The following is a 16,369-nucleotide window of genomic DNA, read 5'->3' as shown; positions in this document are numbered from 1 at the left end:
TGGTTGTGAACAGTTTCAAATTTTCATGCAAGAGGAAAGGAAAAAAAAAAAGTAGCCAGAATTAGAACCATGAGTTAAAAGTACTTTAAACACTGTGGTGCCAGTGACTTCAGCAGTAGATGTTAGTACTATTTAATGACTCTTACTTTATAATAATGATCATTGCACTTTAATAAGGAGTTTCAACCCGAACAACTCTTTTTCATCAGCAAAAGGATGTTGAACTTGAATGTTTTTTTTGCTTCTATGTAATATATATACTGCATTATTTTTGGAGCAGAGCCCTTAAATTCTTTCAATTACTGCTAAATGATGGCGTTGATTCTGTAGAAAATTCTAGCTAGTGCTGTGTCCACTGGGAACTTTTCCAGTTTCCCAGTTGATCTGTGTTTCAGATGGCCGTGCCATTTGAGTAGCCATGCCATTTTGGGGAAAGATCTATTTGTGTTTGTTTTTAAATCTATTTTTTTTTTTTTAAAAAAAAAAAAAAAAGGTAATTCCTTTATATATTTCTTTTTTTTTTTTTTCCAATGTACAATACTTTTGTCATCCTTATAGCTGTCTAGTTAGCACCTTGTCATTACTGCTGTGTTGGAAGTAAAAGCCATAGTTCTTTTTCTTTCTGTAAGAGATGCTTGATGTCTGTATTGCAGATGAATCGTGTAAAGGGTACAGAGTCTATTTTCTTTTTTTCTCTGCCCTTTCGTTTAAATTTGTGTCATTAATACATTCCAAGAAGTGATTTGGATTTATAAATGAAAGGAAGCTTCCAGATTAGCTCAGTAAATTTGGATTCTGGACTAGTCAAACAAGCATTTTCACAGGGAAGGCTTGCTACTTCTATTAAGAGTGACATGAATGTTGTGACCCATTTCTTGGCACAGCTTCATTTTCCTCGCTCCATCCTACATGCAGTCAGCTCTGGACAGAAATGTTTGGCTGTATTAATCTTGGTTTAAGTGGGAAAAGCTGAAGGTAGTCTTTTAAAACATAGGATTTTGGTTTTTTCCTGCTTTCTGCTGAACTGTTCAGTGTATAGTCCAACAAATTGCACTCTAGTCCTTCCTAGCAATCACTTACTCACTAAAGCAGAACAGTTTCATCTCACTTATTTCATGGCATATGACTAACTACTTCCCAGTGAAAGTTGCATTGTTAGCTTGATATGTAGTCCAATAGTAAAGGCAAATGCACTGCTAAAAATACAAATCTTATCCGTAGCAAAGGAAGGTGTCATGAAAAGGTCTCAAAGAAAAGTCAAATAAACATATGTAAAATCATAACTTTATTGATCATACCAATGCAATGAAAACTGAATTGAAACATCAGCTTGTCATACTGCTTAAAATAATAGTCTGTGTTCAGAATCCTCTATCAAAATAGTACGATGTCATTTTACAAGGCGACCGAAGGGAACCAAAGCTTTGCATATTTAGTGAAAATACCATTGAGTTCTCAAAATTAGGAATATAACAACTTCTAACTGAAAAATGTGATAGGTATTCTCTATATCCCAAGACATGGCTATATAAATTTAAGTTGCTGGGTTTAAACCTCTTTTTTTATAGAAGACTTTTACAAACAAGTCCTTGTAAAGTCAAGGATGATTCATTAATGTAATTAGTATTGTTCATTTATAAATGTATTCTTACACTGAATTATCTATGCCAGCAATAGAGCCTTAATTTTTCTGCTTCATATGATGAACATATACCTTGGCTTTCTCTATACTGTATTGATAGCGCGTCATATACCTACATTGCTAATCTTTTCTCTTACTCAGTGACTTTTTCCCTTCTTTCATTCAGTTTTATCTGTAGTCATAAAACGTAATCTATATTTAATATGGCTGTATCCTGCCAGGGGATTAAAAATCTAAAAATATTTTTACTCCAGCACGTGCCTACAGGCTTGTATTTCATTGCATTCTCTGTCAGAACAGAGAAGGATGTGGTCAGGAGGAAATTGGCTAGTCTTTTGATCAGACAGTATATTACCTGAATCATTTTAAGAGCTGATGGGAGAGATTTTCTATTCCTCACACCAAATTTGCTTTGCTGACTGAGGCAGCCTACATTAAAATGTTGTGAATAAATAATACCCTGTTTCTCCAAACCATCTTTAATAGCAGCACATATGTCCTAAGGGAGAGTGGCTTGGAAGTATTCCATATTAGTGTTGAAAATTTTCTATTGAGTGTACTGTGAGCCCTAGAAGTTTACTTATAGAATGGAAAAGAGGAGTATATAGATTATTTTATCCCACGTTGAACTGTATGTTGGGAATTTAATAATGATTACTGAGTGTCTGTACTCAGGGCTGGTGACGCCCCACCTGGAGTACTATGTGCTTTTCAGGGCTGCCCAGTACAAGACAGGTGAAGATACAGGAGAGTCCAGCAAAGGGCTTCAAAGATGGTTACAGGACTGGAGCATCTCTTCCTGTGAGGAAGGGCTCCTGTGAAAACTGGGACTGTCCAGCGTAGAAGGCTCAAGGGAATCTCATCAGTACATAAAGGGAAAGTGTAAAGAAAATGGAGCCAGGCTCCCTTCGCTGGTGTCAAGTAACAGGAGGAAGAGGGCACAGACTGAAGCATGGGAGGCTTCCTCTGAAAATTAGGAAACAGTAGTTTGTTTGTTTGTTTTTTACTGTGATGGTGACTGAGCACTGGCACAGGTTGGCCAGGGAAGCTGTGGAATCTCCATGCATGAAGACACTCAAATCTTGTCCGGATGTGGTCCTGGGCAGCCTGCTCTATGTCACACTGCTTGAGTAGGGGGTTGGACCCCCTGCCTCCAGAAGCCCTTTCCAACCTCAAACATTCTGTGATTCTTCAAGAGAAAGGTTTCTCTCTGCACTCTGTTAGAATTGTTGCAGGTAATGGTGCATGCTCTGTTAAACTGACAGCCTGTCAGCCTCAGTACATCAGGCATCCTTATTTCATTATCTGGTAAGACTTCTTTACATTGTCTGTACTGCACCATGTCTCACTGAGCTTTATGATGCAGAGAGAACAGAAGTTTGGCATAGGAACTGTGCAAAAGTGCCTGATGCAGCAACACAGTAATCCTGATCAGTTTTCCTATACACAATTTCCTGTAGTTGTGTGCAATTATAGGAAAACTTTTATTATCAAAAAAAAATACTCAAGACTAAAATTCTGATAATCTGTGTGTCCTACAGCAAATGTGTGCTCAGTGTTCATCAGATTCTGCCTTTAGTGATTCCCAAATTTGATTTTTAATACCACAGAGTATTTATTAGTAGAACTCTGAAAATTGACCATAATTTTGGTGTAGCTGTGGACAAATACAAAATTGTTTGACCTTATTTAGAGGCGTAAAATATCTTTGTGCAGTTACATTTGTGGTGTGGAAAAATGTACATCGGCATGTTGAACTGCAGGCTGATCATATAAACAGGTGTACTTGTGGTCTTAATCTGTTTGTACCAACTTAATGGAAAAAGATCTTATCCAAATGCTCTGCGTTTAGCTTTCCATTTGAAGCTCTATAACATTCCTGGTTCTGTTTTTCTTATGTACAATAGTTTTTAATGTTTATTCACTAAGCTATTGATGACTAAAAATGTAGCAGAAAAGCTTGAAATAAAGAATAATTATTTTTGGTGGATCTTATTTAAATCTGTAACTTTATAGATTACTGCTTTTTTGTTTTTGTGGTTTATTTATTTATTTTTTTTTTTAGAAATTCATTGCATATAAAATACAGAAGAACTGCTCAGAAGAACTAGATTGATTTAAACAATAAAACTTGAAACAGCCTGGCTGTTCTGTATTTTATCTTGATGAGTGAAGTGTATGGTTATCTCCCTATCCTTCATACTCCCCCCTGCAACCCCCCAAATCCTTGGATATTTTTGCAGATGTTGCATTTTTATTTATTTCAGGAGCCCATGAAAATCGATCACTCTGGTCATAAGTGCAATTTTCCGGATCAATTTCCAGGTATTGGCAGATTAATGTAGTAACTGTACCGAAGTCACAGGCAATTGCTCATGGTTGCTCTTGCATGCTTAGTGATAAAATATAAATGTGCTGGTAACCAAAGCTCATCTATTGCTAACATTGGTAGGAGGATGAGTGAAGAAAGAAAACAGCTTGAAATTAAGGTGGCAGAGATCTAAGGGCCAGAGCTGTACCATATAGTGGGGCCTAAATAAAAGGGTAGCAGTTTTTCTGCACAGCTGGATGAATTTGATGCATGTGGGGCTCTTTCTGTTCATGGTTGTGATTCCCTACCCTGCAAAGAATAGTGAAATTCAGTGAAAGCACAAAAGCTGTCAAGAAAACTAGCAGCTATCAAGAAAAGGCACATGGAAAAAATCAAACTTTTTTACATGCAAGATTTTTGTCTGGTTTTCTGGATTTCACAGAGAACTGACTTTGCTGATAATCATCTGCATTGCTGTGTGAAGGGCTTACTCAGGAGTCTTAAGAAGGTTCAAGAAGGAATTCAAGTTGTCACTGTTCATAAAGTAATCTGTATGTAAATACCATAAATTTGTTGAATAGTTGTTTGACTTAACAAGAGTGATTTAGTTATTTTTAATTCTATCCCAGTCAGGACCTTAAATCATTACTCTGTGCTGTTATGAACATAAAAGATAGAGTATAACAATTCTCCCTACCTGTCAGACATGTTCCATGTAGCAGGAGGGAGCCAGTAACATATGTTTGGATAATCTCTCAAGTTACTTGATTAACCCTGTTAGAGACCAAGACTCTCTTGCCTTCTTTCTCTGGAATTAAGACACGCAGCCTCATGTAAGCAGTTCAGAAATGAGCTACAGAAGTATTTTTCAGGGACTCTTTTCCAAGTGGCTTGTCTTTGAGTTCATTCAGTCTTACATGATTGATATATATATATATATATATATTCATCAAAAATACCTTTAATTATATAGATTACTTGGGTTTTGCTGTTTTTTGTTTGTTTGTTTGTTTGTTTGTTTGTTTTTTACATTTCAGTTCTGTTGCTTTGGGGAGAAAGGTTGCTTTTCCTGCTGTTCTTGTATTGTTAGCTGTAAAATATGCATGCTTGGTTACAACTGTAGTGAAGCAGAGCCCTACGGAAACATGAGGGAAACTCACTACTAAATGTTTGGAATGTTAAAAGAAAAAGAATACCAGTTTTGATACCTATTGCTGTCCAAATTCTTATTGTACTACTGTGCTTCATATCACTGTACATTGTCTGTTCTTACCAAGCTTTCATATGTGTATTTACCACTCTGTGCATGCTGATTAAGTTCAGCTTAGGAAACAGTATGCTGTGTCACACTACAGAATTATTACAGAAGGTGAAGTACTTAGGAGCTACCCATAACAAAATATAATGGGAGTCAAGCTGACTGCTGAAATATGTCTAAATTACTCTTTTCTTGTTATGGTCCATTTGCTTGAGCTATGCTTGCTCGAAGCATACATGTAAAAATAAAACAAGCCAACACCACTTCACTAATGATATTTTGTTTCTGTTCCAAGTCACAGCTCAGTGTTGGGCCTGAGCAAAAGAGCCAGGTTGTGGGCAAATGTGCCAGGGTCAGAAGAACAGGGATCGTAGTCACAGCACTTCCCAGCTTCATACAGCAACCCAAGTTTGCACAGAACTCTGTTTTGTTTCCACTGGGTTCTTTTCAAATGGGTGGGAATTAGAACCTTGTTTTTCCTCTCACATAGTTGTAAAATATACTTGCGGGGAAGTAAGTTATTACCAAATATAGCTTAGAGGGCTGCAGCAGAATCTTTCCAGCCTGGCTGTCCGCCTGGAAAAGGTTCAGAAAACATAGGGCTGTCACTTTTGCCTGAGATTTACTAGGAAGTTGTATGCATATACGCACTGTGGAGTGTACATGCAGTAAGCCTAATGTTTCCCCAAAACAGGTTGTATTGTGTGTCAGATGTATCATTAAAGTTATAATTATGATTGCTGTATTTCTGAACATGTGTGTACTCATTTGTGGTACATCAAATATGCTTCAGAATGTACATGTATAACAAACATATCTGGAATTATTGGACATATGGTGACCTGTTTGCTGTTGTGTGCATGGTTGATGTGACCTAAATACAAAATAAGTAGGGTACGTATATACAGAGTGAGGAATCCCAAAGGAGCTGGGAAAACCTCACTGGTTGGAAGCATGCAGGGATATGCTACGTAAAAGTTTATGACTAAGAAAACATGCATTAGCACTCCTAGGATCGTAGGAGAAGCGATTAGTGGAAGAACTGCATTAACACAGTGACTGCTGTATATTATCTGTCCAGCAATGTCTAATGTCATTATTGGTATTCACAAATTATACCACCATCAACATTTTGTCTGTTATAATTTGCTGTGTTCACAGATGGGACCTCTAAGCAGGCATTTCCAAGTATAATTCTAGCCTGAATTCAGTTTTCAGAATGCCTTGCATAAATGTCTATTTTTGATGAAGCTCTGCTCTAATTTATTACAGCATTTTGTCAGTTCTAAATTGGGAAATTTGACAGAAAAAACAGTTGCTTTTCATACAGTATTGTTGGATGCTAGGAGACTTTTCAGAACCAAGTTGCACAGGCATACATCGGAGGGAAATACAATCCTGTGTACAATTTATGCACTTCATGATGTTGAGCAAGGGAAGGAAGTACAGAAAAGGGTGCTTAATAGTTAACCTGTAAACCTATTGATTTGAAGCATCTGCACTTTAGGAAAAACAATGGTCTGCTTGGCTAATAATCTACATTAAGCTTTGCAGTTATCCTTTTAAAGAATAAGCTTATTAATATTTAAACTACACATTAGCTGCATCTCTTACAAGGAGGAGATAATATTCCACACAACTATTATTAATTATAACCAAATTAACACGAACTGAGAATAACTGGTAATAAATCTTCTGTAGTTCAAGCCAAATCTGAGCAAATGTAATAAAGGTAGTTTTAATATAAAATAACAGCTTTGATAGGTGTTCCACAATAACCGTACAGTAGGAAAGAGCATTCCATATGTTGCTTAGCTCAGCAAATTGTGTGGAACATAACTGAAGTGAAAGCAAATTGGTACAATGTCAAGACCTGCGTAATATCCATTCACATGTGACTTCCTATTCTTCAAATAATCTTGAAAATGACAACAGCCAGTTTAGAGAATTAACTTTCATATATTATGAAAAGCCGTTTTTCTCATAAAGCACAGATTACAATAGACTTTGTTTTGCTGTTGTTTTACATGATGCTTAGCTTATGTTTGGGCGAAACAGATGGCTGTGGTTGGAAGGGACCATTGGAGGTTTTCTTGTCCAACCACCCCTGCTCAAGCAGGGTCACCCAGAGCTTGTTGCCCAGGATCACAGTCAGAAGAGTTTTGAAGAGCTTCGTGTACGGAGATTGCCCAGCTTTTCTAGGCAACCTGTTCCATTGTTCTGTCACATTCTCAGTAAAGTGTCCCTGTCCCCCACTGTTTGACCACCTTTGTGGTGAAAGAAACTATTCTGATCTGCTTGAAACTTTGCGCATACCAGGCTGGGCCCATTGTCCCTTGTCCACCTGTCGTGTACACCTCCAAGAAGAGTCTGGTTTCGTTTTCTCTGTACCTTGCCACAGAGTAGCTGAACTCTCCCCGAGCCTTCCCTTCTTAAAGCCGAACAGATCCTGTTCTCACATCTTTGCCTTCGATGTGGTACCTGTTGTAATGTTCAGTGGGGCCACTAACTGCTTATTTTAGATGCATCTGTTTCAGAACTGATTTACACCTGATTTTGAATAGGGTTTGGATGACCCTGGATTATCCCATATCCTATATTATCCCTTTTCCTATATTGCTTTCATTTATGATTTTGTTGTATGTTAGTATCCACTTATGTATTTTAAATGAGCATGAATTTGAGCATGCATCTAATAACTTTAATGTGACAGAACTGCAATATTTTCATTTAATACCTGTTGATCTGTTTATAATATCAAGGTTAAAATATGCAGTTTCACAGGGATCTGTGTTAATGTCAAGCTCATAATATCCTGCTGTACTTTCTAGAGAAAGCTTGTATTGAGGATAGGATGGCAGCTGAACCTCTTTTCAATACAATCCAAATTTTATAAGCTGACACATAGAAACCAGATTTTCTGCAATGACCTGACAAGACAATGTGAAGAAGCACTCTGTGCTGTAGCTTGTTTATTTCTTTTTCATATGAAAACATAATTCCTGTAGGGAATTCTGTTTCAGCCACAGAAGTAAGGCCTGTGAAAGGCTCTTCTTTCTGCGTGAAAGTTCTCCTATGAATTGCTGATGGTTAGGGAAGCTCACAGTGACAGGAGACAGCAGCTTTGTGCTTAGATGACAAGAGTCTGTGTCTGTGCTAACTGCAGCTGGCACCATTAACTACCTATCCATGGACTAAAATAAAAACAATTATCGCTGCATGCATTATAATGACGAAATCCACTCTGTTTCTATAGTAACATGAGTGACAATTTATACTATGACCTTAAGAAAGTAGAATGTGACCATTTATTTTTTTTTTATTATTTTTTGCAGTTTTACAAGGAGCAGCAATTCACAGAAAATAGCATTTGAGATGTTGTCATATAACTGACAAAGGTAAGATGTGTGATGAGAAGCAAAAAAATGCACAATATAGATTCAAGTTGGAGTGTTGCTTTTGACTTTTAAGTATTGTTACACAGAGGCATATCCAGTTCAGTGCTGTTTGAAGTAGATTCTTTTTCTGTTTATTACAGATAATCTTTTAATAGAACCTTAACAAAAACAAACAAAACAAAACAAAAAAACAGGAGTGAGAAAACGTGTGAGGGCTTAAGCAAGTCAAAATTTTAACATTGTTTTTATAGTACCATATGAAGAACAGTCTTACATTCTGAGCTTTTGTCTTCAGAAGAGATATCCTCAGAGTTGAGATATCCTCAGAACACTCCAGCACTTACACTGATGAAACTGCAAAAGATTGCTCAGTGGCTGCTGTTATTATACTGAAGCACTTTTAGGCCTATCCAAACTAATATTAGTCTATTTAGTGTGTTTATTAGTAAGAAAGCTGTGGCAAAATTTTGAGCAGTCCCACTGGGATTTGGAGTGTCTTTATGGATACTAATGAAGTAGACTATTACTTTATAGATTGATCAAGGGAATAGAGTTCCTGAGTTCTTCAGACTGATTTAGGCATTCTGTTTGAATGTTGCTTTACTTCCAACATACCTCCATATACAAAAGGTATGGCATGTTTAATTGTGCTGTTATTTAGTAAGAGACCAGAATATCCAGAAGCATTTAATAATTCACAGCCTTTCTCCTCCCCACGTATTTGTCTTCCCCAAAACTTTTTTCTTCAATACATGCTGCATAAAGAGTGCTCCTACAAGCAATGCTGAAGCTAGGATCATCTCTGCTACAAGTAAAGGATTATAGAATCTCTCTTTAAGTTACCTAAAGCTTCAGTGTGTGACAGTGATCCACTGCCTATTGGCCTTTCCTTGCACGTGGCAGACATAATCAGATAAAGAAGGAAGAACTTAATTCTAACTGTGTTAAAAAATCGTGTTCAGTCACATGATATTCTTTCTTTAGATGTAGTAATTAATGACTATCCTGAATTCACAGTAATTTTTTCATAAAGTTAATGATCATCATTGATTGTAATTCCAGGGCATCTATATCAATGCCTTTTAGAAAAGTTTTTAACCTCCAGCTCTTTTTCAAAATGTATTTCACAGCTTTAGAGGACAAAACATGACACCAGACTATATCTTAACATCCCTTTCTAAGCCCTGACTTAGTCTGCTGATTTAACTGTATTTTCTAAAATGCATGGATGATTTAAATTTTTTGATATTATGCATGCCAAACTTAGAAATAGGTCTTCTGTACCTGCTGTTACAGTAATAAACACAGACATTCTACTTAAAATAAAAAAGGCAATAATTTAATTTTAATCAACAAAGTAAATACTTCATTCAAAGTGTGAAATATGCAAGTAATATTATCTCAATTTCTAAGAGGATCCAACTGAGCTTATCAGAAAAGTTAAGTAAGAGCAAAAATGCTAAATATTTCTTGCATCTAGATTTACACATTAAATATATAGTCAGTTATATAAAAATAAATCTTGTAGTTTATGAACCAGATCATACACTGTATGTGAAATGGGAGGTTATTTGACTTTCAGCAAAGTAAGAAAGGAAACTGCTTAAACAGAACAGGAAGAAAGGAGAAAGCTGTTTTTTTCATGTAAAAAAGAGCAATAATTTAAATTCACATAACACAGATCCTTTTCTGAAGCATAAGTTGAAGAACCTTCTTTAAGGGACAGAATGACACTTCAGTTTGTAACTTGGTGAGATCTGTTGGTCAGAAAAATGGAGAAATCTCATTATGCTACCTGCACATTCTTCATTTTGATGATTCCCATGCATGCCCTGTATTGCTGTGAGAATTCCTCTCGAGGCAGGAGGATCATGGAAGATTAGCAAGATGATCTGCGTGGAAGGGAGAAAAATAGAAATACTGGTAGCTTACACTGTTCTCAAAATTCCAGTGATGGGATTATGTTTTCGTAGTTACTTATTATTTTAATGATATTAACTTGCTTGTTTGTAGAAAACATGTAGGAATGTTCGTTTATACTTCTGTCTTTTTGTAATTACAAAATCTTATATATCCTACTCAAATCATGTCTTTCCCAGTTAGTTTGGTGTTTGACTTCTTGAATTGTCTGCCTAATGAAAAGGCAAGAGAGACCAAAAGAGACCAAAAGAAGAACTTTTTGAAAGAAAAGGTTACAGCTGGCATGCAAGCATGATATAAGTCTTCCAAATTCCAATTAAATTTAGAATTTAGCAGATCATAATGCAGCTAATAAGAAGATCCTTAAAAGAATATATCAGATTAAATACAACTAAATGGCAAATACTCGTGAGTACGCTTTGCTTTTTAAGCCAGATATTTTCCTAACACTGAAGGATCATACTGATGTGTTAACCAGTAGATTCTGTTCCCACATACTGCCATGCATCAATACAGTATTGTAGAGAGATTTATTGCTTTGCGTTAACAAGCAGTGTGTAGTAAGGAGCAGTAAGCTGAAGAAGAGGAGTCATGGTAAGGATAGGTAATTCTTGTGTTTTATAAATGCAAAATTAATAGCTAGTTATGTCTGATTGTAGCTCATACTTGCATGCCAGGTCTGCTTTATATTTTAGTGTTCTCTATTTGTTGAGCATTTCTTTGTTCGTTTAATGTTTGACTGTAAAGGCAACATTCTAATGAAGTATATATTGTCATGTTAAGCACATTTTACAGAATTAAATTTATAAGGGGAAACTTAATGTGATTTTAATTACAGATTTTACAAGTATGTTATTGCATCCATGCAGAATTGCATTTATCTTTGCACGTTTGTAGTCTAGTCTTTTCTTAATCTGCCCAGAGTACGAAGAAGGAGAGCTCTAACCTGTGAATGCAGTTCACCACAGGAGCAGTTTTTGCTTGCTACTGAACTATTCACCAAGTCAATACTTCTGGTAAATTTCTTAGTCTTTTGCCTTGTCAGTGTATCCTATCTTTGGGCAAAACAAGGCTCTAACAGAAAACCTGGACCAAGTAGCTTCTCATAAGATACTAAACAACTCACAAATCTGCAGTATACTGCTACCAAAATATTTATTAAAAGTATATAGTCAGAAAATATATCTATTATATATTTTATACATAAATATTATATGGAAATATTTATGATTAGGGAAAAAGACAGGGTTTGGGTATGGTACCTCAGATACAAAACAGAGACAGATAGAAGTTGCTCAGAGTTTACCTAAGTACGGAATCAGTTGAATTTAAAGGTAAAGGTAGATTGCAAGTGGAAGAGTGGGACTGCAGTCCTGTAAGGAAGGAGGCTAGAATGGGACACCATGTATGTCTAAGCAGACAACAGTGGATCTAGGGAAGTAGAAGGTCCATAATAGGAAAAATCATAACAGGCCAGCAAATGCATGTCTGCACTACATGAAATCTTAACATCTTAACTTGGTTGTGTTTTTTTTCTCTTCAACTGTCAGGTCATCTAGTTAAATAATTGTCACATAAAATCGTTCTTCCTTAATCCTGATATCATCACAGCTACAATACCATCATAAATAGATATTCCAGAGATTTCTTTCCATATTGGTAGATAAGCAAATACATTATCTTTTACTTGCTGATCCTTCAAAAAGAAACATCAGGGAAAAATTAAGCTATGCTTTTCTTCTTGAAAAGACCTCAAGCATGTCTGTTAGTTGTGGAAAAATCATAAAGGGGATCAGAGAATGGGATCTGCTTTTAAACCAGATGTACACTTGGGAAAGAAAACAAAAAATTAAAGTGAATGAATCACAGCTTATTTTATTCTGCTGGATGTGATCATGTAGGACTAACATACACAGTATGTTTACCAGCCTGTCTAATAAATTCTGCTTAAAATAATGAATTCTGAGACACCTTGAATTCCTTTTGGTATCCCTGTTTAACCTCTGCTTCTATGAAGGTTCATAAATAGTTCTGCCTTTTGGCATGGACCTGTGCAGGGAGAGTGTAACAACAGCCTTCAGTGATGAGTAAGTACAGTGAAAGTTCAGTAAATAAAGTGCAAGATTGTGGTTCCTGTTTCTCAAAGTGTAGGAGGGGAAGTCTATATGCAAGACAGCTGTGCCAACTTCTAAAATGTACATGTAGGAGTAGAGATTTACAGTCTCCTTTGAGTCCCAGTAGCCATGGGATATCATGGCTTTCAATATAACTGGAAGTTTCCATTCTGTGGTTTTAACCTAGCCTTCATCTGAAATTCATGTTCAGCTTTGTTCTGGCAGGATTTTTTTAAAATAGATGCCATTTATAAATCTCCCTGGTAACTTTGTTTATCTACAGTTCTGCCTTCTATTCTTTAAATTGCATTTAAAGACCTATAAAAGTAGTAAAGATTTTTAGATGGTAAGTTATGAGAATGCCAAATACTAATTAATAATCTGAATTTTCAGCCTTACTCCACCATTTCTGCAACATCCTTTAAAAATATTAATTTGATGTAAAAACAAAATATCACACTACTTGCACATGCGTATGAATGCAAAGCATGTCTTCATGGCATATGCTATACAGTTAAGCCTGTCATATTTGACATATGTTTAAGTAAACTATCCTTCTGGTATTTTATATTTAAATTTATTCATTTGCGTTTTGGGAAGGATAAGATGATACTGGGCATTTATGGCACCTAGATATCTTTCTTCCTTAGCTAATGGCTTTTCAATACTTAAACCTTAAGAGAGAGTTACTAGAAAATTTTTGCTATGCAGAATGAAAATCCCAGATCTCTACTATTGCCAATGAACTTAATTTGCAATCAACTGAAATCCAGTCTGACTTACTTTCTTCAGTGTTCCCATCCTCTGCTGCTCCTGCATGCTGTTATAAACTAAGGGAGTTCACAGACATTTGTTTTTGAAAAGGCACTGGCAGTTTGCTCATTGTGATATGAAGTGTTAGCTTTGATTTTTCTTTTGTTTCTAGGCCAGTATTCAGTCTGTGAACATCCACAGTGCCCAACAGAGAGCCTTGCATAGTTCTTTCAATCCTTCCTGATTGTAATAAGCAACACCCTGTCTCAGAACTGAACTGCTAGCTTGTCATACTGCAGAAAGTCTGGATAATGGAAACTTTCAAAAAAAATGACTAAATTCTCTAATGTTGCCATAAAATTCTTGTTCAGCAAATTCCTTAGTGAAATTTTTTAACTTACTATGAATAACCTAAATAGGAAAAGAGCACTTTAAAGTTCTAGATCTGCACGTTCCACTTTTCTAGACATTCCTAATAACAATGTACTTTAGCTTGAATTTATTTTACAAAAAAGGAGAAGAAATTATTCTTTAGCGCGAGGGTATAATGTGTTTTAAATACATAGTCTGCAATGTGTGCAGAAATCAAGAACACCATTTGTAACGTTAAATTGAAGCACACTAAAAGCAAATAGTAATTTTATAGCTGCATGGAGTATACTCTTGAGTGATAGCAACTATCTCCTCCTGGTTTTATTTCTTTAGAAGACTACAATAAATTTGTGTAGCTCTTGGTTGGAGAGCTGCCAGGCAGAGAAGAACCTGGGAGTGATGGTGGATAGTCGGCTGAATATGAGCCAGCAGTGTGCTCAGGTGGCCAAGAAGGCCAACGGCATCCTGGCTTGTATCAGAAACAGTGTGACCAGCAGGGCTAGGGAGGTGATCGTCCCCCTGGACTCAGCTCTGGTGAGGCCGCAGCTCGAGTACTGTGTTCAGTTTTGGGCCCCTCGCTACAAGAAGGACATCGAGGTGCTTGAGCGGGTGCAGAGAAGGGCGACGAAGCTGGTGAGGGGCCTGGAGAACAAGTCCTACGAGGAGCGGCTGAGGGAGCTGGGCTTGTTCAGCCTGGAGAAGAGGAGGCTCAGGGGCGACCTTATCGCTCTCTATAGGTACCTCAAGGGAGGCTGTAGCGAGGTGGGGGTTGGTCTGTTCTCCCACGTGCCTGGTGACAGGATGAGGGGGAATGGGCTTAAGTTGAGCCAGGGGAGTTTTAGGTTAGATGTTAGAAAGAACTTCTTTACTGAAAGGGTTGTGAGGCATTGGAACAGGCTGCCCAGGGAAGTGGTGGAGTCACCATTCCTGGAAGTCTTCAAAAGACGTTTAGATGTAGAGCTTAGGGATATGGTTTAGTGGGGACTGCTAGCGTTAGGTCAGAGTTTGGACTCGATGATCTTGAGGTCTCTTCCAACCTAGAAATTCTGTGATTCTGTGATAGAGGAGACCTGTTGAAATTAAAACTGTGTTGTTCAGCATAGGATAATAAGAAGCTTCAGCATGGTAGGAAGCTTGAACTAATTCCACGAGTTTGAGATACTTTGATCTAGACAAAATTTTCAGGGCAGCATTATCCCTAGTATGTGATATAGCAAAAGGCTTGTTAGGAGCTCATTTTCTCCATATTCCTGTACAATCCAAATACTGTTTGTTCATCTGTTCATGCATATACCTGCTGAAAATATATTCACCTAAGATCTGCTCTTTGGTTCCATAGCATTTTGCAAAGAAGGATTACTTAATTATTAGAAAATAAAAGACTTCAGGCATGTCAGCTTTGTTCAACTGGAGTTTATTCAGTGAAAATCACTCTACTACTGTGAACAGGTTCCTCACCAGTCAAGTACATTGCCTTCTTTTATTTCCTCATTAATCAGCTTTGCGCTGTGATTCAACTTTCTAGCTTTTGCTTTTTGCTGATTTATACACTTGGAATGTTAAAGAGAAATACACCCTTTATATTGAAAATGTAAGTCATAAATCAGCATTGTCAGAATAAATCCACCAGCTTTTTAGCTAACTAGTATTTTATTGAGGGTGCAAACTAATGATTGCATCTAATTTGCATGCCACAAATCTCTACTTCTAAGTTGGCAAATCTGTAGGGCTTTTGTTGCTACAAATAATGTAGTGCAGTACAGGGATTGCAATACAGTAGTTGCAGTAAGAGACGAGATGACTACTTGCTCAAACTAGTCCTGTTGTGTTTTTTTTTTTGTTTGTTTTTTGCAACTGTTTTAAAGGAAAATGTATTAAGTTAGCTATTCTCCACACTGCATCAAGGAGCATATTTCATAATAGCTTAATTCATGTTTAGACCCTGAACTTAAACAGTGTTTTTTTTTAAATGCTTAAGCTGATTTGTACTTGCTGGTTGATCTGCACTTTAGGAAATGTAGCTACTTTCTTTTCTATCCTAAACGGAAACTGTTGACTTCTTTGAGAAATCTCCCCATATAATTGTATACTTTGATTGCTAACAGAAGGCTGAAAATCTGGGCTTGAAACGGTGAAGTACAAAGCACACAATTTCGGTGATATTTGAAAGTCTGTTTTTCAGTTGGTCATGCTTGATTTCATGTTCTTTGTTCTTAGCTATTTAAAGTTTGCACATACGGTTGCACTGTAGGATACTGTAGCGACCTTAGAACAGTTAACAGTAGTTATTCTCTAAATCTAGACTGCTGTCCTTATAGTAGAGAAGTGTGTCGGTAACCCAGGGCTATGGTTTTATCTCTGAATCTTTCTGCATCCTTAGATTTCATGCTTCATGATACTGTCGCAGTGCTATACATTTAACTTGATCACTAACTAGAATAACACAAGTAAAATGAAGATGTCCCAAACTGAGTGACTGCTGTCAGTTTATGGAGCCATATGTATGGCTCCTTATGGATGCTGGCTAAGATTAGAGGTAGATCTCCCTAATAACTATTATTTATGCATGATTTCTTGTAAGCAATCCTAGGGCATAAAGCT

The sequence above is a fragment of the Aythya marila genome (assembly GCF_965140915.1).
Source record: "Aythya marila genome assembly, chromosome: 12".
Taxonomy (NCBI): domain Eukaryota; kingdom Metazoa; phylum Chordata; class Aves; order Anseriformes; family Anatidae; genus Aythya; species Aythya marila.
This window is presented reverse-complemented; position numbering follows the sequence as displayed.